The sequence below is a fragment of the Larus michahellis genome, chromosome 2 (assembly GCF_964199755.1).
Source record: "Larus michahellis chromosome 2, bLarMic1.1, whole genome shotgun sequence".
NCBI lineage: Eukaryota > Metazoa > Chordata > Aves > Charadriiformes > Laridae > Larus > Larus michahellis.
This window is the reverse complement of record NC_133897.1, coordinates 44,473,356-44,492,687: the sequence shown is the minus strand read 5'-3', so window position 1 is coordinate 44,492,687 and position 19,332 is coordinate 44,473,356.

The window sequence follows — 19,332 nt, the reverse complement described above, 5'->3', positions numbered from 1 at the left end:
AGTAGGAGAATAAAGACTCTTGCTGAAGAAAATTGACTGTTAAGAATAACCTCCATGTATTCTTGTTTGTGGAATTAGCAGCCTCTGACGATAAGCTTACAAAATCCTTAACAAATCTCAGGGCCACTGAAATCAGCATTTGAAACTGAAGTTTGTCTTAAATTCTATTTCCAAATATGAATATATTGTAAGCCGGCATAACCAGCTGAAAACTCACTTTTTTGCCAGTTCAATTTCAATCTTTTTTTGTTTGATCATTGATCAAATGCTAGAGCAAAAAGACATTGATCAAATGCTAGAGCAAAAAGAAGCAGGTTGGGGGTTAGGACAAGCAGTCAAAGGGAAGGATTGGAATTCCTCCTCCAGTGGCACTGTTCGTAAAAGCATTCATAAAACATGACTTGGGAAACATAACTTCACTCTCACTTGAGTGAAGCGGCCACATACTGAATTAATTCTCCGCAATTGTGATGTTACCTTGAGCACAGTTAACTTTAATACAGAAGAAAGTTTGTGTACATGGTGATAATTCTTAGAGAACCATCATTATTAACAAAGAAACTACATTTCTTCAAGGACCTCTCTACATTTTTATGGTAACACAGTCAGAAACACTGCACAGAATAAGGAGGTGTGGGTTCTCTAGTTAAACATAGGAAAAAGCATAAAGCAGAAGACAAAATATAAACATCTAAGCAAAATTACTGGTCAAATTACTGACTACTGAAGAAGGGACATTAACTCCATTATGGCTACTCTACATATTTTCATTCGTGCATCAGTGATTAAGGCAATAGAACCTGGAATAACCCCAATTCAAGACAGGAATTTCAGTCAGAGTTACCAATAAAGATGCATCAGTTAAGCATGTAGAAAAACTTTGGATCAACTCAAAAGGTTTTCCAGGGAAATAGGCTAGAATGTTACCCCGTAAAAGAGTCCAACATGTCATCTTAAAGATAGTCAAACTGGTACCTCAATTCCATTAGCACTGCACTCAGAGTAATGTAGGTATTAATGAATAGGTATCTTTGGAAGTTTGATATTGTTAAAGCTTTGGGGAAATGAGATGGGAAACATGTGTTGATGCTAAATGAGCCTTCGGGAACTCAACAGGTGAACTACTCATCCAAAAACCAGAAAAAACAGCTCAGAGCACAGAGATCAAACAAGGCTTCTAAAAACAAACAAAAACAAACACACACACCCGCAAAAAAATAACCCATAACAATAAGAACAACCCCACCTAAATACAAGACAAAGGACTTCTTTGTTTACTCGGATTATTTTCTGATTGCAAGCTTTCCACTGTGTGGAAGACTGAAATTTTAAGACCACAGAGTGGCAGCATACAGCATAACATCATAGGATATCTAGTGACATTTTTTCTTTCAAAAGAACTTGCACTGAAGAATTATCTCCCTATTCTCTTGCTTTTTCTTAAGACTAAAGTTGTGTAACTGGGATAGATAGTGCCATGGCTGAGAAAACATCCATAATGATAGCGTAAAGGCTGTACCAGATGAGTTTTAGGATACAGTGCTGGAACATATGGTCCTAACATGGAGAAAACAGATATATGCAGTGCTGCTGAATCAGTGCTTTGAAGAATCACTATTCCTCAAAGAAACCACTGTTTTTCAAAGATCCTTCAGCTGATGGGAATACCAAAGCACAACTTACTGTAGAGAATTAATATAGACAGAAAGATTATTACTTCCACACAAACTCCCTGAAGAAGTCTGCAATATCTGCACTAAAAAAATCAGGTTAATACAATCTTCTTGGATTTCCGAAAGGCACTTAGTTCCTTAGCATAAACTCTTAAAACAAGTAAGAATGCCATGGAATGCTATGTCCTCAAATGACTAAGCCAATGACAAAAAAAGAAAATGTGTAAAAAGATATTTGGCATGTTTTCTCAGTAACGGGATTTCACTAAGAGAATCCCAAAATGGTCTATGTTTGGCCTTTGCTGTGCAACATGTTCATAAATTATCTGGAAAAAGGAGTAAACACTAATATTAATTTCTAAGTATCCTCCAATGATGATACTAACTTGTTCCAGAGAGATGAAAGGCATAGGAACGAGGAAGTGAAAAAACAAAATAATCCCAAACAAAAAATACCCAAACAAAAAAACCCCACGCAACTATCTAGTCCCAACTGGGCAATAAAATGGCTGATGAAATCCAGCATAAATTAAAACCAGAAGCGATGAATATGTGAAAAATATCTTAACTTTACAAACATTACCGGATCCGAACTAAAAATTGACACTTAAATGTGACCTTGAGGTTATGACAGCTCTATGAAAACACTGATTCAATGCTCGGTAGCAATTAAAAAAGTAAATCAGGTATCAGGAATAATTAAAGATGGAACAGAGGAAAACATCACCATACCACCATGTGATTCCACAATGCTCCCACATCTTACAGGCTGCACGCATCTTGGTTCCACGATCACAAGAACATAGAACAAAAAAAGACAGAGAGACACAAGAAGGAATGAAGGTATAGAATGGCTTTCAAGTACCACTACATAAGGTAAAATTCTTTAGCTTAGAAAAGGGATGGCTGACAAGCTGGTAAAATGGAGATCTAATAAATCTGACTGGCATAGAGAAAGTGTATAGGGAATGATTTCCACTGTCTTTTTTAGCATGGGAACTAAGTGGCATCAAAAAATTTCTGTGCACTGTAGGCTCTAAACTAACAAAAGAAGATATTTCATAGAATACGTAGTTACACTGAAGAACTCCTTGCCACATCACATCGAAGTTTATGTGAGTCCAAACCCAACTGAACGATTTCTGGGGAAGAAAAGAACAAACCGCCATGGCCTTTGCTTGTAAAGAAATGCCCTACAGCTACAAACTGTTGGAGGCTGGGAGAGCATCTTAGAGAAGTACCTCTATATGTCGGCATTATTTATATGCTCTTTACTGGACATTCTCTGTTGACTGATCAGAGAAAGGATGGTGGGCTAGGTGGACCAACAGTCTGACTTGCTAGAACTATTCTTATGTTATAATTTCGTGTAATGTAGGTTCATTTTCACCACTTCCCCTACACTTTCTGGTAGTTTGGTACACATAGCCTAGTTTTCTTTCAGAAAGAGAACATGTCAAGTTATTTGGAAGAATAATATAAAGACAGAAAAAAGGAAGATTTTGCAGTAAGGAAATAAAAAGTTAATTTATTATGCAAGATGAGGAAAGAAAAAACACAAAAACAAAACAACCCACACCAAATCACAAAAGAAAGATATATTGGAGTACCAAGTATGAAACATACTACCCTTTCAAGAGATGACAAAATAAACTGACAGTAGAAAAGACCCACAGGGGGAGGTGGATCAAATTTTTTTTACAACAATAAAGGTTTAGAAATAGAATTCTGTGTCCAGCAAAAGAATCCTGGCCTGAACACTAGTGAAACACTTCTGAAGAACTCAGTTACTGGCAGGAACATCAGGTGACAGCACTTTCAGAGATTTGCCACAACCAAGAGAAAGATCAAGAAACTTCTACAATTTTTTTTTTAATTTATATTTCCTATTTTACTATACCCTCACAAAAACAAACATCTACAACAGCAACAAAAAGGTAAAGACATTACTTAAAAGAGAAAGCAAAATAGTAAAGCTGTGAAGAAAGTCCAAGTAAATGTTTGTCACAAAACAGAAGTGTTTTGACTACCAAGTTAGCAAATGGAGAGCAAATGATAAAGGCAGAGGAAGACAGAAATATTTGACATTAAGAAACAAACACTTCTCCAAAAACAATATTAGAGTTCCGGGAATTTAAAAAAAAAAAAAAAAAAAGAGAGAGAAAAATATCTTTACAAATAGGATTTTAAAAACCCAATCAATGGTGTCAAGCTATTTTACCCATTCACAGATAGGTGTGTGACATCTAGTGGTCAGACAGTGTAAATGCATTAAAAATAAAAGCAGAGACCCTGAAGTCATAATCGGGGGGGCCGGGGAGGGGCAGTGGGGGGGAGCAGAATAGAATGATAGAATGGTTAGAGTTGGAAGGGACCTTAAAGATCATCTAGTTCCACCCTCCCCGCCATGGGCAGGGACACCTCCCACTAGACCAGGCTGCTCAGAGCTCCATTCAACCGGGCCTTGAACACCTCCAGAGATGGGGCATCCACAACTTCTCTGCATGAATGCAATCAGGAATATATACTACTTGTATTTTATATATATATATGGTTATTTTTCTAAAACTTAAGATGGGTTATTAGGAGAGCCTGTTAGATCTCTAGTTTTAAAGTGTCAAGTTCTATATGTGAAAGAAAAAAAATAGTTGAATTAAATGCTGTTCTACCACTAAAACAGACATGCTTTCATTAACATTGTTAAGTACAACTACAATTATTGAGGAAAACAGACTAAATTTTGAGCTTAATCTGAGCCAAAAATCAGAGACCACCTGAAAAATGCTCCCTCAGCTGTGAATGGAATTTGATTTGAGTTATAGCACATACATACAGTATGGTTTGAGTGGACATAAGGACACATGGAACCTCAAAAACCCATGCGTGGGAAACAAAACGTATCTGTTCATTTGGAAACTCTTCTGGAACACAGTTTCCTCCTAACCCTTCCTTTTTGTCTGTGCACCTTTTAAGAGACATTCAGCTCAGCACTCTAAAAGCAATGCTAATAGTTTTATTTTGAGATCCTTAAAAGAAATGGGTATATAGAATTTGTCACAACTATAGTATGAGCTTTCAACTATTACAGATACTTTCATTTACCTACTTTTAGGTTTGTGAACTGATTTAATATTTCATTTTAAAAGTAAATATTATCACACAGTTAATGTTTAATTTCAAAGTGTAAACATATTAGATAACATATTCACTGAGATGCCTATTCAAGTGCAAATTTCCAACAACTAAAAAAAAAAAAAAAAAAAATCACTCTAGTTGACAGAAATATTAAATCAGAAAAACAATCTTTCTTGAGTAAAATATGAATAAGGTGACAGGAGGTGTTTTTAAAAGTCATCTTATCTACTTACAATCATTTAGATTAATCAAATTCCATATAGAAATATTAACAGACATTATTTAATTTGCATATTGATACAACTATCTTCTGTAGTGAGAGTAGCAGAACAAAAAAAGCTTTGTAGCAAAATAAGATGTTTCTATTCCTCAGGTCTAATTAATTTTCTGCATTTCCAACAGTTCTAGTTAAAAATAAACTGCTTAACTGTTCTTCTTTACAGGTTAATAGAGTTTATTTAAAATGAGCAATGCAAATATAAATTAATGGAACTAATGACAACTTTATTGTTGATAGTCTAAAGAATAAATTATGTACATAAATGTACCCAATGCATACTTATATCTGAGATGTCTCTGTCTAACAATGCCAGAAGAAAGGCATATTTCTTTATCTGAAGATTTATTTGTAAGTGAGGGATTTAGTGAAACATGCAAGGGGAAGAATGTCTGGATTTTTGCAGTCACCCTCATTCGCTCTCTACAGTCTGTATTTTAAGTGGTGAAATGATCCTTTGAGAAGAGCAGAAGCTTGCCTTTTAGAGACAGCCAATATTATATGAGCTTTGCTCGTGACAATCATTCTTGCATTATGCTTTCTCCTGAAGCTACTACGTTGTCTGGCTTTGCTGAATTTCTCCTGTTTTATTCACTTACAATAACCACAAAATAGTTCACAACTTTAAGAAGTCCTACAAAACTTTTCTATTGCTTATTCAAGGGGATTTTCTTCTCACAAAGTCTCAATTAGTATTTGGTCTGATAGTTTAAAGATGTTTATATATGATAAGAGCTCAGTCATGCTGCAAATCACATTAATCACTTTTTCTTTTCAAGCAACTTATAATCTTGACGTGAATTTAATATTAACTAAATAAAATGAGTATATGTAATGCTCCCTTGGCATTAAAGTTGCAAGTCTGCTTTTCCTAGATGAGAATGAAATATGTTCTTGTGGAATATGGCAACCTCTCCCATTCCTTTTTTTAATTTTTTTAAAAATTACTTAAAAAAATAATAAAAATGCTGTCTTCAGCAATATAAGCAAAGAGCACTCAATATTTCAGAGAGAAAAATCTAATTCCCAGAAATAGGATGACGTCCTATAACATAATGACTTTTATGACAAGGATTGAAGTATTACTAAGATCTTTCAGAAGACTCCTAGTGAAGGCATAAGGTAAGTTCAGAGTTAAGACAGAAGTACCCAAATTAGAAGCCCAAAGAAACTAGAAATATCCAACACAATAAATAATGTGACTAGATAGGTACAGAATGAGGGGGGCTACATTGGTCTGCTACAATAAAAAAGTGTTTTCTCCCAAGCATAATGTTGTATAGTATACACATTTCTGGATAGTATCTTGACTTATGTACAAAGCCATTTATACTCAATGTTATATGAAATAAGCCATGACGTGAAGATAAGGAACAGGTAAGTTTTTCTGAATTAGCCATATGGAAAGGAGACATTTGTAAGAGAGGTGAGAAAAACGTCTATATCACTACTATAATAGATCTGTATAGAAGAACTCACTATGACACAATGCTATTCATAGTGTATCTCTCTGATTACTACTGGGATTGACAGAAAGTCACAAAAATTAAACCAACACAAAACCATTCATGATCAAATTTCCATCTACTCATGTTTGATGGCAAAACCTGAAAATACTTCCTATCCATTAGGTCACAATTTACCTACAGAGAGATCATTGCACCTCCTCAATAGCAAGCCTAGTGCAATACCAGAATTTAACCAGCACTTGTGAAATCTTGAAACTTGCAGTTGGGTCCTACTGGTAGAGGTTTACATCCGCTTGGCAAAACTAGCATCAGATGTACTTGAAAAGCTAGATACTAGTCTCAAAGTGTTACTAGAATGAAAATAAATATCCTCCTGTGTGTTCATTAAAATACACCTTTCCTATTTGTGTTAGCTGCTGAAAGATGCACCTCTTGCTCAATTTTGAGGGAGGACAGGAGAGGGGTCAGAGTTCTGTAACATTTACATAAAACTGCATCGCCCACCCCGCCCCTCTGCCGGTCAGACAGCCTCTCCAACAGGGAGATCAGATGTGTCTAATGATCAGAACAGATGGATGTGAAAATTGAAATAAAGTCCTGAAGCATATTATCTTGGAGTTCTCACTAGCAGATGGTTCTGAGGACTTTTGGAGGAATGCTCCACAGTCCTCATGTATAATGCCCATTTGGAGTTAATTTTGCTGCCAATCAGTGCTGAAGGTAATCACCTTCTCAGACAGGTATTAGGAAAAAGTCTACGAAATAAGTCAACAGGAATATTAATCTCAGGTGCAATCTTGCTTCTCTTGCAGAGTAGCATAGCAAGCTTCCTCACAATCTTAACTGAGAGATATGCTTCAGCCAAAGGCAAGAACACAGTAATTCCTTTAAGAAAGACTTTTTTCTTTACAAGAATGGACACATCTTTATTGAGATAAAGAAGTGAAGTGTCTGAAAATAACAGAAACATGTGTATTAAGAAATACATGAATGACTTCAGTGAATTAAACAGAAGCCATATCAGGCACCTGGCACATACTTTTGGTCCACCAAAAAGGCCAAAAGTTCAGCTTGTCTCCACACACATAAAAAAATTCTTTCAGCCAACCTAAGACAAACTGAAAGTTATTTAAATTGTCAACTCTGCTTGAGGGCATATCTGTCCATATTCTACACCTTAACAGTTTAGTAATGGTTCTAAAGATCAGTGACACATGCTATCTTTCCTAAAGAAACCACTCAAACACTTCTAGGAGACACAAAAGGGCAGATGGCCTTTTGTGGTGGGTTAACGCTGGCTGGACATCAGGTGCCCAGCAAGCCCCTCTATCACTCCCTCCTCAACCAGACAAGGGGAGCAAAATACAATAAAAGGCTTGTGGGTCAAGACATGGACAGGGAGATCATTCACCAATTACTGTCACAGGCAAAACAGACTTGACTTGGGGAAAATTAATTTAATTTATTCCAAATCAAATCAGAGGAGGATAATGAAAAATAAAACCGAATCTTAAAAAACCTTCCCTCTACACCTCCCTAGCTTTAAACCTCTCCCCAGGGTCAATTTCACTCCCTCTTTTTTCTCTTAGAATGGTAGTTTAAAAACTAAGTAAAAAACAATAAAAAAGGACATTCATACTCGGGTTGGTAAAGTTACACATAAATAAGAAAAGTTCATGGTAATGTTACAGATTGTTTTTTAAAAAATGATCCACGACTCCTTTCTGCACAAAGTATTACATCTCTAAGGACTATTTTTATTAATTTATTTTTTTTTTTTTAATTTCAACATTCAAAATTCCAGTTTGTTGGTATGCATGTATGCACAGGTATATATCCACAGATATAAAGCTCTGTTGTACCCAAAGACTCAAAAATGACAGTACTTCAACAGTTTCTGGCCCTAATAAGTGAATATTGAGTGTTACAGACTCCTGTGTAAATATATTAGCATTCTGCTATTTCTATCAATATAAAATAAGCACTGGCTATGGGTAACGTAGTAAGTAGCATGCAACGCATTATTGATTTATTGAAAATTAAGGACATCTGAAAAATGCTTCAGATAATATTAAACAAAAAAGATGGTACTTTTGAGCTATCTGTTTTGTATTTCTGTAAGTGGGATGTAACTAGTAACATTTTCCAGAAAAACACGCATGCCACTGAGGAACAACTGCTGATACACTGAATAACTGAAGGAAGAGAGGATTATAGTTGATGACAGCACTGAGAACATACTCTCTTAAAATATCCATAAGCTATTTTACATTCAGAATTCCAAAACAAATTAAGACCTAGATTTCATATTTGATTTGTTCTGGCACAAATCTGGGTAAACTAGAGTGCAGGGCTACTCAACATGAAGTTATTAAAAGAAAATTATACCCACAGTCTAATCTCTGGCAAGCACTCAAAAGCAGTCAAAGCAACAGTCATAAGATAGTTTTATTTTACGGTAAATATCTGACATTTTCATTAGTATATACTGGCAAGAAATGCATAGTGATATTCTGAATGCCTGTAAAAAGCAAAAATGAACATACACACACACACAAAAAAATTACAAGTAATTTAGAAAGAAAGTGCTCTTCCTTTTTCATCTCAGTTGTAAACTCCTATGAGTTTGCCAGCAAGTGCTAGTAGAAAAAAAAATTGGGGAGAAAAACAGAGGGTTTAATATTAAGAACTTTGCCCTGCTCAGTCAGATGAAAGGTCCACCTAGCACAATACTTCAGAGTAGCAAAAGGAAATGCCATTTAGGGAGAAAGCACACGTCCAGCCAGTTTCTGCCAGCACACTCCCACAGCACCTACAAATGTTGGGTTAGGGATGCTAGAAAGCACTTACTTGCTTACTCCTTTTCTTACTAAGTCATCATTTTGTTTACAATGACAATTACTTTTCGAACCTACTTACACTACCTGACTCTACAATCTCCAGTAAATTTCAAAAGTTCAATGCCCGCTGCATAAAGCAGCACTTTGGTATATCTGTTTTAAATTCACCTCCTACTACCTTAATTGAGTGCCATCTAGTTTTAGTACTGTGAGATTTGGCAAGTAACAGTTCCACGTTCATTTTATCCACTGCCTTCATGACCACAGAAACTTCAATCATATTTCTGCACTTTCCTTTTTCCAAATTGAACCTACAGCTTTGGTTACACTACTTGTTTTTCATACAACTCATGCAGATACACACATGGTCTATCTGAAAGTATATATAACTTTCATTTTTAAATCTACTTTGCATTTAAATTTTACTTTTGACTAGAATTTTTTAGCCCACTTCAAAAATATGGTTTGACTTTTCAACTTCTGACTTGACAGTCAGAAAATCTCAAAAATTCTCCAAATAATTAGCACATTGTTCTTATGTCTGTTAATACATATATAATATGCAAAATCAATTTCCAACTACCTTTAAGCACAAATATATACAGTAATTCCCATCTGAAAACATTTGTGTATAATGTAATTATTTTCCCAACCTTAAAGGGGTTTGAAATAACTGTTAATAGGTTTTGCTGCAACCCAAGCTCTGGAACAATGACTAACCAGGATTTCAATGTGATAGCTTTAAACAGAGCCATCTAAATCATACAGCAGGCACTGTCTGTTACCAGGATTGGAACGAAGCGTCAGACCCCCCTAAAAAGTAACTTAAAGAAAATACACCTTCACAGGTAGTCTATCTGGGAGATATATCCTCATCTCTGTTATCATCAACTACTGCATGGAATGCATTAGGAGATAGAAATAAAGTGCTTATCTTATTTTGAAAGGTCTCTAAAGACGAACAATTATAACATCCATCTTGACTTCATCTGAATTTTGTAATAAACCTCTATATCAACAGAGAGCAAGTACAAATCTGATACATTCAACAAATTTAGTTTCCCATTTTATTGATATTCCTGCAGTGGCAGGACATACCAGCTGTTCATTTTTTGACATTATGGATTTGCTTATTATAATTTAAAAACACATAAAATACAGACATAAAACTTAGAAGATTCATCAATGATTAAATTTCCAGTTGTGATTGTCTTTATAGACATTCAGAAATTCTTACCATGGATTTGAAAGACCTGTTGATACTAAAATCCAATAGTATTACAACACAAATATCACAGTTGTACAATTTTGCTTAATTAGGGATCATCTTAATATCATCTGACCCCAAAATGGTTGTTAAATTTTAATGGAAAGAACTTCCACTGCAATAGCATGCAAGATGCATGCTTTATAATTTCTACATTCTTAACATTGTTATAAAAGCAAAATTCACAAAATGAATTAGAAAGCTTTCCTGTTCCGTAGCAAAGGTCTATGCATTCTGTCAATGTTACAATTGGCAAGCAAGAGATAACCTTTGCTCCAAGAAGTGGCATAGCTGTTTAGAATCAATGCAAACAGGCTTGAAAACTAAGCCAGGGCATATGACTGACTGTGAGCACTATAAAAAGCAATGCTGTAGGCCTCTGCTTAAGAGAGGGTAGTGCTTGGCGTAAGGTTCTCCAGAGAAACAGACAGAACAGTTGGCTGTTAGAGAGCATCAGATGAAGGTTTGTAAGAGTTCAACATATTCATTTGTGGGCAAGATAATGGTATGGTTTCTAAGAGATTAAAATGAATAGAAAGCCCCAAGGAACAGAAAGCTTTGAAAAATCCAGGAGTGGGGTGGGAAGGTCAGGTCAGATTTTGGTCTGTTGAAAGGATAAGATTGGCTTGCATGTTTCTATTGTTTCTGTATACCTAAAACCAAGTCTTAGATCATCAGAAAAGTCATCTTTGCTCAAAAGCAAGGAACTGGAAATCTTTAACAAACACTTGTTAAAAAACATTAGTCAGTAAAGTTAAACAGGTATCAACAGAGACAACATGAAGTACAATTAAATATAAATCAGCTTACCCCAATAAATGAGCACAGATTCAATAGCGATTGAGTTAATATTATTAAGTGTTGGATCTTTTTTACAGCAACATTTTTATTTTTCATACTGAGAAAAAGAGTACATCTAAAATAGTTCTCCACATAATACAACATAAAAGTATGTGCATGACTCAAGAAAAAAAGAAGACGGCCAAAAAATTAAGATTATAACACCTGTAATCTTACCTTGGCCACCTGTACACTTTTACCAGAACTACTTCCTAGTGGAAGCTCTGGACAGATAAACTTAATTCCAGTCTCATGGAGCTCAGACTCTTAAGGAAAATACTTATGAGAAATCAAACGCTTACTTAATCATGAATGAGTATCCACATCGCAATAGCATGGCTAATTTGTATAAACTTATATAGCATCATCGCTTGAAAACAGACCCTGTTTTAAACATTTCCAATTTTCACCTTGAACTCACAGTTTATCTAGACAAAATTTTAATTTCTTGCAGCCATAGGAAAGTAAAATTTTTGCTAATCCTTCAAAAAAGCGTTGAACTGTATTTATTCTAAACTGAAAAAAACCCCAAAGTTACAACTACTTGTACAATAGATTTTTTTTCCCAAGGAAGATTCACTTACCAGTGAAGTTGTTTTTAATTATTTTTACAATCCAAAAGTAACATCTTGTAAGAAAAGCATTTTATCTTAACAGTCAAAAGGATACCAACAAACAGTCAATAAGTGGATATGTAACAGTTTACTTCAGCTACTTACTTCTTCACCAACTAATGAAGAAGGTAGAAGACAAAAAGGCAAAGAAATGTTGTGGAGAAAAAGTAGGCTCATGTAAAATGTATTTTTCCATAATTCTTACATCTAAACACATAGCAGATATTTAAGATGCATAATTAATTATATGCACATTAATGACATTTCAACAACAAAATCATAATGTAACCTTCTATTTTCACTCACTTTGCAATTTACAAAACCTGCTCTGTTTTTCTTTTATCACAGAAGCATGACTATATCTTAACATATTTTTTACTTTTAATTTTGCTAAATCAGAACATTGCACAAAGGGAGCAAGGGAATCCTTTTAAAAATTATTTGCTTTGATGCTTGAAACTGAAATCAAGTATGACAGCAAAGACCCTTGCCCACATCACCAGGTCAGTGTAGTGATTAGACAGCATGTTAGGCAGAACTTAAAACCAGGACTGGTTTAAGTGGTTTAATTGCAGAATATTACATTGTTGGTATATATATGCATGAAAAATAAACTAAACTAAAACAAAATAAAAATCAACAATGTATATTGATAGCAGGATGAAGTGCCTGGTCCAGACTCTATTCTTTTTCTGTTGGATACGTTCAAGACTATCAGGAAAGACATCAAAAAATGCATTCTCATCTGAAAGCCCAGTAGAAGAAAAGGGAGGAAAAAGACAGGACGTGCAAAGAACACAGAGCCTACCTACCTTCACTACACTATACCTATTATACTTCTCTCTCTTCTCAGGGCTCAAAAAAAGATGGAAAAAAGAGCCCCCAGGAAAATGCTGCTTTTATGGGGAGTACCTCAATCTATCCTGAACTGCAATTACTCCTCCAAAATTAATTCTCTTTCTTGGCCTTCTGAACATGCTACAGATCCATCAAGGAGCAGTCAGGGACATCTCTACATATTTCTTTTCATGCTTACCAACTTAAGGCTTTGAAACTGTTTTCTTAGATCTTGAGTGGTTCAGCAGTATTTAATGGTACAAAACAGAGGTGGAAAATTATACTGAAGGACCTTGCCCTGTTCATGGAAGAGATCTATCCCTTAACAGTAGGATGATGCATATGTTATCAACAGAAGGCCCCAAGAAAATCATTCGGTTTTCCTGAGCTGAGAAGTCACAATTTTCTTGAATCAGCTAAGATATTTAAAACATTGAAGCCATTGAGAGTTCCATTGCTTAGGGAAGACTTGAGAATACAAACCATTTACAGTGTGTATCACTGAACTGGAGACCTATTAACATAGTCTCTGATTAACATAACTATCTCAGTAGAAAATGAGTCATTCTTTTCATAGTACCCAATCAGCTATTTATCACAGTACCACTTAATAACTTGTGGGAATAAGGAGTACAAACATTTCCTTCCTATAGTCTTCCTCCCCACAAAACACCTCTTCCACACCCAAAAAAACTCCCAAACACAAAAAAACAACCCACACAAATTCTTCTCCTTTCCCCAGGCTTTCTCAGTGTATTTCACTATATTTTGTACAAGAAATCAAAAAAGACATGGCTAAATAGTGGGAAAGCCTATATTTGAGCAAGTTCTGAAGACCTTTAGCTACAAAAGTAGCTAATTTTCCAATTCTAAATACTCATAAAAGGAACAGTTTGAGATTAACACTGAAGTAAAATTAAAAAACTTAGTCAGAAAAGGGTAATGTAATTTTAACAGCTTTTATCATATTAGAACATGAAAATTCAAACTTGTTGCAACTAATAAGAATGAGTGTGCTCAGGACCAGATCCTGTGCTTTTCCGTTATCTGAAAGGCTACCAGAACACATTGTCCTGACAGTCAACAGATACCTTGATTAGATACTGCTAAAGAGTAATAAAACATTAGGCATCAACTAGTTCAGAGTATTCCACAAGTGAAGATAGTGCTGATGGCTCAGAATATGGTATTTTTTTAATTCAGATAATTTAACATTTTCTGAGAGCTACAAGTTCAGAATATTTCTAGCTTGTATTTTTACATTTTAACAGAATAGCAGTTTGTAACCAGAAATAGCAATACTACTTATACAAGGTAAAGATTTACTATAAGAAGGCTTATGAATAAGATGACAGAAGATGCTAGGCTACTTATCCAGAAGTCACTAACCTATACAGTAATTTAAATGAGAAGTTATATAAGACAGTAAAAGTATTTCACAAGGAAAGAAAACATAATTAGCCATAAGAATTCTGTCTGTGGAGTCAAGCGAACAACAAGAATATTTTGCTAAGGAAAACTGTCACAACACACTGGAATTTTCTGAGAGTATCATTAGCTCCTACCACCTTCTTCTGCTGTAATCCTTGAAGTTAACAGTAGACAGACCATGGCTTTAATTTAGGAAACATCTGACAGACAAATTAAGCCAGAGCTAGTTACTACCTTGAAAATAAAAATATTACTTACTCAGATTATGAATTTTGTAATACTAATAATTACATGAGTTTGTTTATCATACTTAAAATACCTGACTGCATTTCCTTTGGCCCATCTGCACCATATCCTAATTGTACTACAGAAGAAAACTGAATGCATAAATGAAAGAGGTAAGAAAAAAGTAAAGGTAGATAAATGTCAATTAAAAGAAGAAATGCTTAAGTAGCTTGATTCCATACTTAACTAAACCAGTGGCAAAACTCAGGTGATACTCTAAGGTTCATCCCCCACCCTCAATTCCTTTATAATCCAAAACCTATTTCTCTAAAAACTGTAATAGATGTTTGTAAACTGCCGTATCTTGAATGGCAATGCTGTAGTGCCTTGAAGTTTAGGCATTTTGCTGACTACATTCTCTTTCAGGACACTGTTTCCTTCATAAAAATGACTGACCGTTCTAAAGCACAGTGTTTACCACCAAATTAGTTCTGGACAGACCTGAAAGAGGTTTCCTTTCTCTTTTCATTCACACACATATTTACCTCCTGGCAACATCAAACAAAAGTAAAAAAAATTACTTCTAAGAATCTTTTCAAGTCATTTGTAAAATTGTAAAAGCTTCAAACACACAGTTCTTTCTAGCCTACTTTGATACATAGAACAAGCCTGATAGATGTTAAGTATTTTTGCTACACAGAGAGAAAAATTAGTGAAATTTCCTGAATGCAAATAGGGGCAAATTTTTGTTTTAAATCTCAAAACAGAGAAGGAACAAAGTAGAAATAACTACAAATAATATTCATCTAAGCAAAACCAAGAAACATTTAATTTTAACATACAAAACAATTTTGCATTCCAAAATCTATAGGCATTAAGGGGACAACAAATGAAATTTAGCTCAGTGGAAGGTTTACCATTGATTTTTCAACAAAAAACCCCAACTGCTTAAACTATAGATGACAAAAGTTCAGCCTTCAATATTTTATATTTTTAGCCTCTTTAAAGTACTTTTGTCCTAATTAATTTTTCATCTGCCAAAGCATCTATTCTCTGCGAGGATTTACAGTTTCAACCAACGTGCGTTCCGAGGCAGCAGCATTAAAACTAAGCAAGGTATATGGACCTAGTGTGATTAAAAACATCCTTTAGCTCCGAGATCCCCTGAGGAACTTGCCGTGACGGCTGGTAAACTTCCAGGAAAGCTCTTTAGCCTTGCGACCCTCCCTTTCCACGGCTACTGCCCTCCGGCCGCCGAGCTCACGGACAAACCGGGCACCGCTAACCTGGTGTTCGCCAGCTCTCCTCCACCCGTAGCCGGCCAGCGGAGCCGTTGAAAGAGACGGTGCCGGTGCCACTGCCACCACTCCAGTGAGCCCCCCTTCGACAAGCGCCTCAGCTGAGGGGAGGGGGCGCAGCGGCGCCTCGCGCGCCTAACGGACTTTCCCGCCTAACGCCGCGGCAGGCGCGTGCGCCGCCGGCCCCACCAGCGCCGACCAGCGCCGCTGCTCTGCCCGCCGGCCCCGGGCTCGAGCCTTCCACCCGGCTCTGGGGGGATTTCCGAAGCCGTTAGTGGGATGACCGCTCCTGTCAGGTAGTGGCTGTCCTTCGGCCGATGGAGGACGCGGGGCTGCGCCGGCGGGTTGTGAGGTGAAAAGGCGGCGGGAAGCGCCGGGCCTGAGGTGTTGATCCGGGCGGCAGGCTCAGAGCTTGTCAACTTCGAGCTTCGTCTTCTTTGTTAGCAGCTGGGTAAGAGTTATTAGGCAGAAACATGTCTTCATAACCACCGCAGGACCCACTGGGGCCCTAGTCAGCAAGCTCTGCCTAGGAAAAACTAGTTTTACGCCTTTAGAAATTATTCTCCCAGTTCATTTGCTACTGCAATAGGATTAAAATTACTCATATAGACTGTAATGTTCAAAATAGAGATGATCTCTTTTGCTATACTGTCTGTAAAGTATTTGTTTGGGTTTATTCACTGCTTGGTTTGTTAAAATTGTTACCCACATCTGTTCGTCATGTGGCACTGAACTTGTATGGGGTTTTTTTCAGTCATGGTTTTCTTAAGGGATTGGAAATACCTTGGTATTAGCTGTGTGACATGTACCCCCTTTGATGAGAGAATGAAGGTGGGGTTTGCTTTTGTTTCATTTTTAGTCTTCATTTACTCTTTGCTAGTCATAAAATTACCCCCTTACGCTTCTGCATTTTAATTCTTAAAAATCCTACTGACATAATGAAGTATAAATATATAATAAATTTATTTCCTAAAAGAAACTTGTCTTTCATATATATATATATATATTTTTCTATTAACAAATCCTTCCTTTCATATCCTTCATAAAGAGGCCCAGTAATAATAGGCCCCATAACAACAGAACCAGCTTCACCTGCCTGATTCACCAAAAATGTGGGGAGTTACCTTTCAGCATGTTCTGCTGTCTGCCAAGATAGCCAGGTGAAAAATACCAGCCTCGTCATCTTAACAAAGTTTAGCAATTTTGGCATGGGGTGTGTTGTTCCTATGTTTTGGCATAGCCCAGAGTTTTCCAGGGGGCGTTACTGATTGGACTTCATTTTTCATAACTAATAAAGGCCCTGGTTTTGTTAGAAATCCATAAACAATAGACTACAGAAATCACATTGTAAAGTGTTTTGGGTTTGGGTTTTTTTTCTGCTTTTTGCTATCTCTACAGCTAGCTACTGACCTTGAACAAACACGTACTGGTTGAAGTCCTGATTCTGTTTACTAGACTCTTATGAGCGTAAAGCTATGTTTCCACCTATCTCTCCATAAGACATACTTACAGACAGGAAAATTCTGCACTTTGGCTCTTATGGTGTTTGAAGGATTAATGGAGTGGTTTCCTGTTTTGCATAGGTCTGTGTATATGCTAGTTCTCTCTGAAAGACTTTTGTTTATTTGTTACAAATTTCTATTGTGAGTAGTCTGAAGATATTTGATGATACATGATATTGTAGAAATAGCTTCAGTCTAATGTGTGTTTGAAGAAAAAGTATGCTGTAACTTTGAAAACTATATGCAATGCTTCAGTTTGAGTGATGTATCCTGAAAAAGAAATGAGTGACTCTTGTAGAAGAATTTATGCTTAATATAATACAGAAGTTAACCTATAACTAAAACTCAGCAAATGCCCTTTGTATTTAAATGTTACTTGTGCTTTATCAACGGTCTAGAGAAATACATTGCAAGGACTTTAATTGTATACATTAGTATTTAGTACTTCCAATTTTTTCTTGTAATGCAGCCTTGTGTCCTACCTTGACTGGTACTGAAGGATTGCAAAGAGCGTGTAAAGACTGCTAAGGCATTACCTTTCGGCAGAACATGTTTTATGATCTTTGTGCTGCTTCTGTACAACGTCAAGTACAGGAAAGAATCTGAGGAGAGCAACTATGACTTATTTTTGTATTTTCAAGGATTTGCACTGTATAAGGAGGGAGTAAAACCTACAGTTACATTTATTTTGGAGGCTAAGGTATATCTGAAGAGATGGGAGTGTTTAAAACAGCTTTTGCATCTGCTTAAGCATATCTAACTAAATATGTTTTATAGCATGCTGATTTTAATATCACGTTCATTTTATTCTAATAATCTACAATTAAAAAATTGTATCATTCTAATTATACATTGTTTAAATCACACTAACAGGAATAGTCAAGAGAATTCTACAGACTACAGGTGTCCCTAAATAAGGGTTCTTCACCCGGTGTGTGAGAGCCAATTAACAGACTGAGTTGAGACACTTGGTTTTATTTCAATTTTGCAGAATTGAATGCCAGGCATTTAACAACAGCCAGCACACCACATGTTCCCAACTGCCCAATATTTATAATGACAAAATACAGCTGATTGGTTAATAATGATTCACTCCCCACACCTAACTATACATATGCATCTAAGCTCACATTTAAAACATTTAGGGAGGTTACCTGATTAGCATGCTCATTATTCACAAAGGGGTACGTATCTTAGCGTTATAGTTACCCTAGGTCAGTTTGGGACACACTCTTGGCTGGACTTTGGTCTAGAAGTTACATTTTTTGCTATCTTATGTGTTAAGTCAGCAACCGCAAAAGAACACATAAGACACATTGTTTCATTTCACATCCTAGCCAAGGTTAGGTATCTTCTGTGATGTCTCAACCATGTCCCATCCAAAACTGCTGAATAAATATTTAACTTTGTTCTTTCGACACCTCGGGGAGTAAGCTGTTCTAGGCACATACTTCTAACGCATCAGAGTTGTTTAGTTGTCTTCTGGGGCCTTAATATTTCTGAATCTTATATCTTCTATTTACAATTTTCTAGAGGAAAATCTGATGTGGTTTTGTTTAATATAGCTTATACTAAACAGCTATATTTCATTGCTGATCAGTGTTTTTTTCCATGATAGAATTCTTAACTTTTCTGTTTTGTAATAAAACACACAGTCTTTCTGAAAAACAAGCTATGGAATCAGTTTCTTTAAGTGACATGGCTTTCTTCGTTGGGTTATTGAACTGGACTGTAGTACTTGAAAGTTACTAGTCTCAGTTAAAGATACACCTTTTGACACTGGATATTCTGGCCCACACCCTTGTGGCCATTTGTTGTGTTGAATTATTTGCAAGAGTTTGAAAGGATTGGAGATTTGGTTTTGGTGGGGTTTTCTTGTTTTGTTTAAGAAGTCCAGGATTCTTGTTCTGCAGGCTTATGTTTG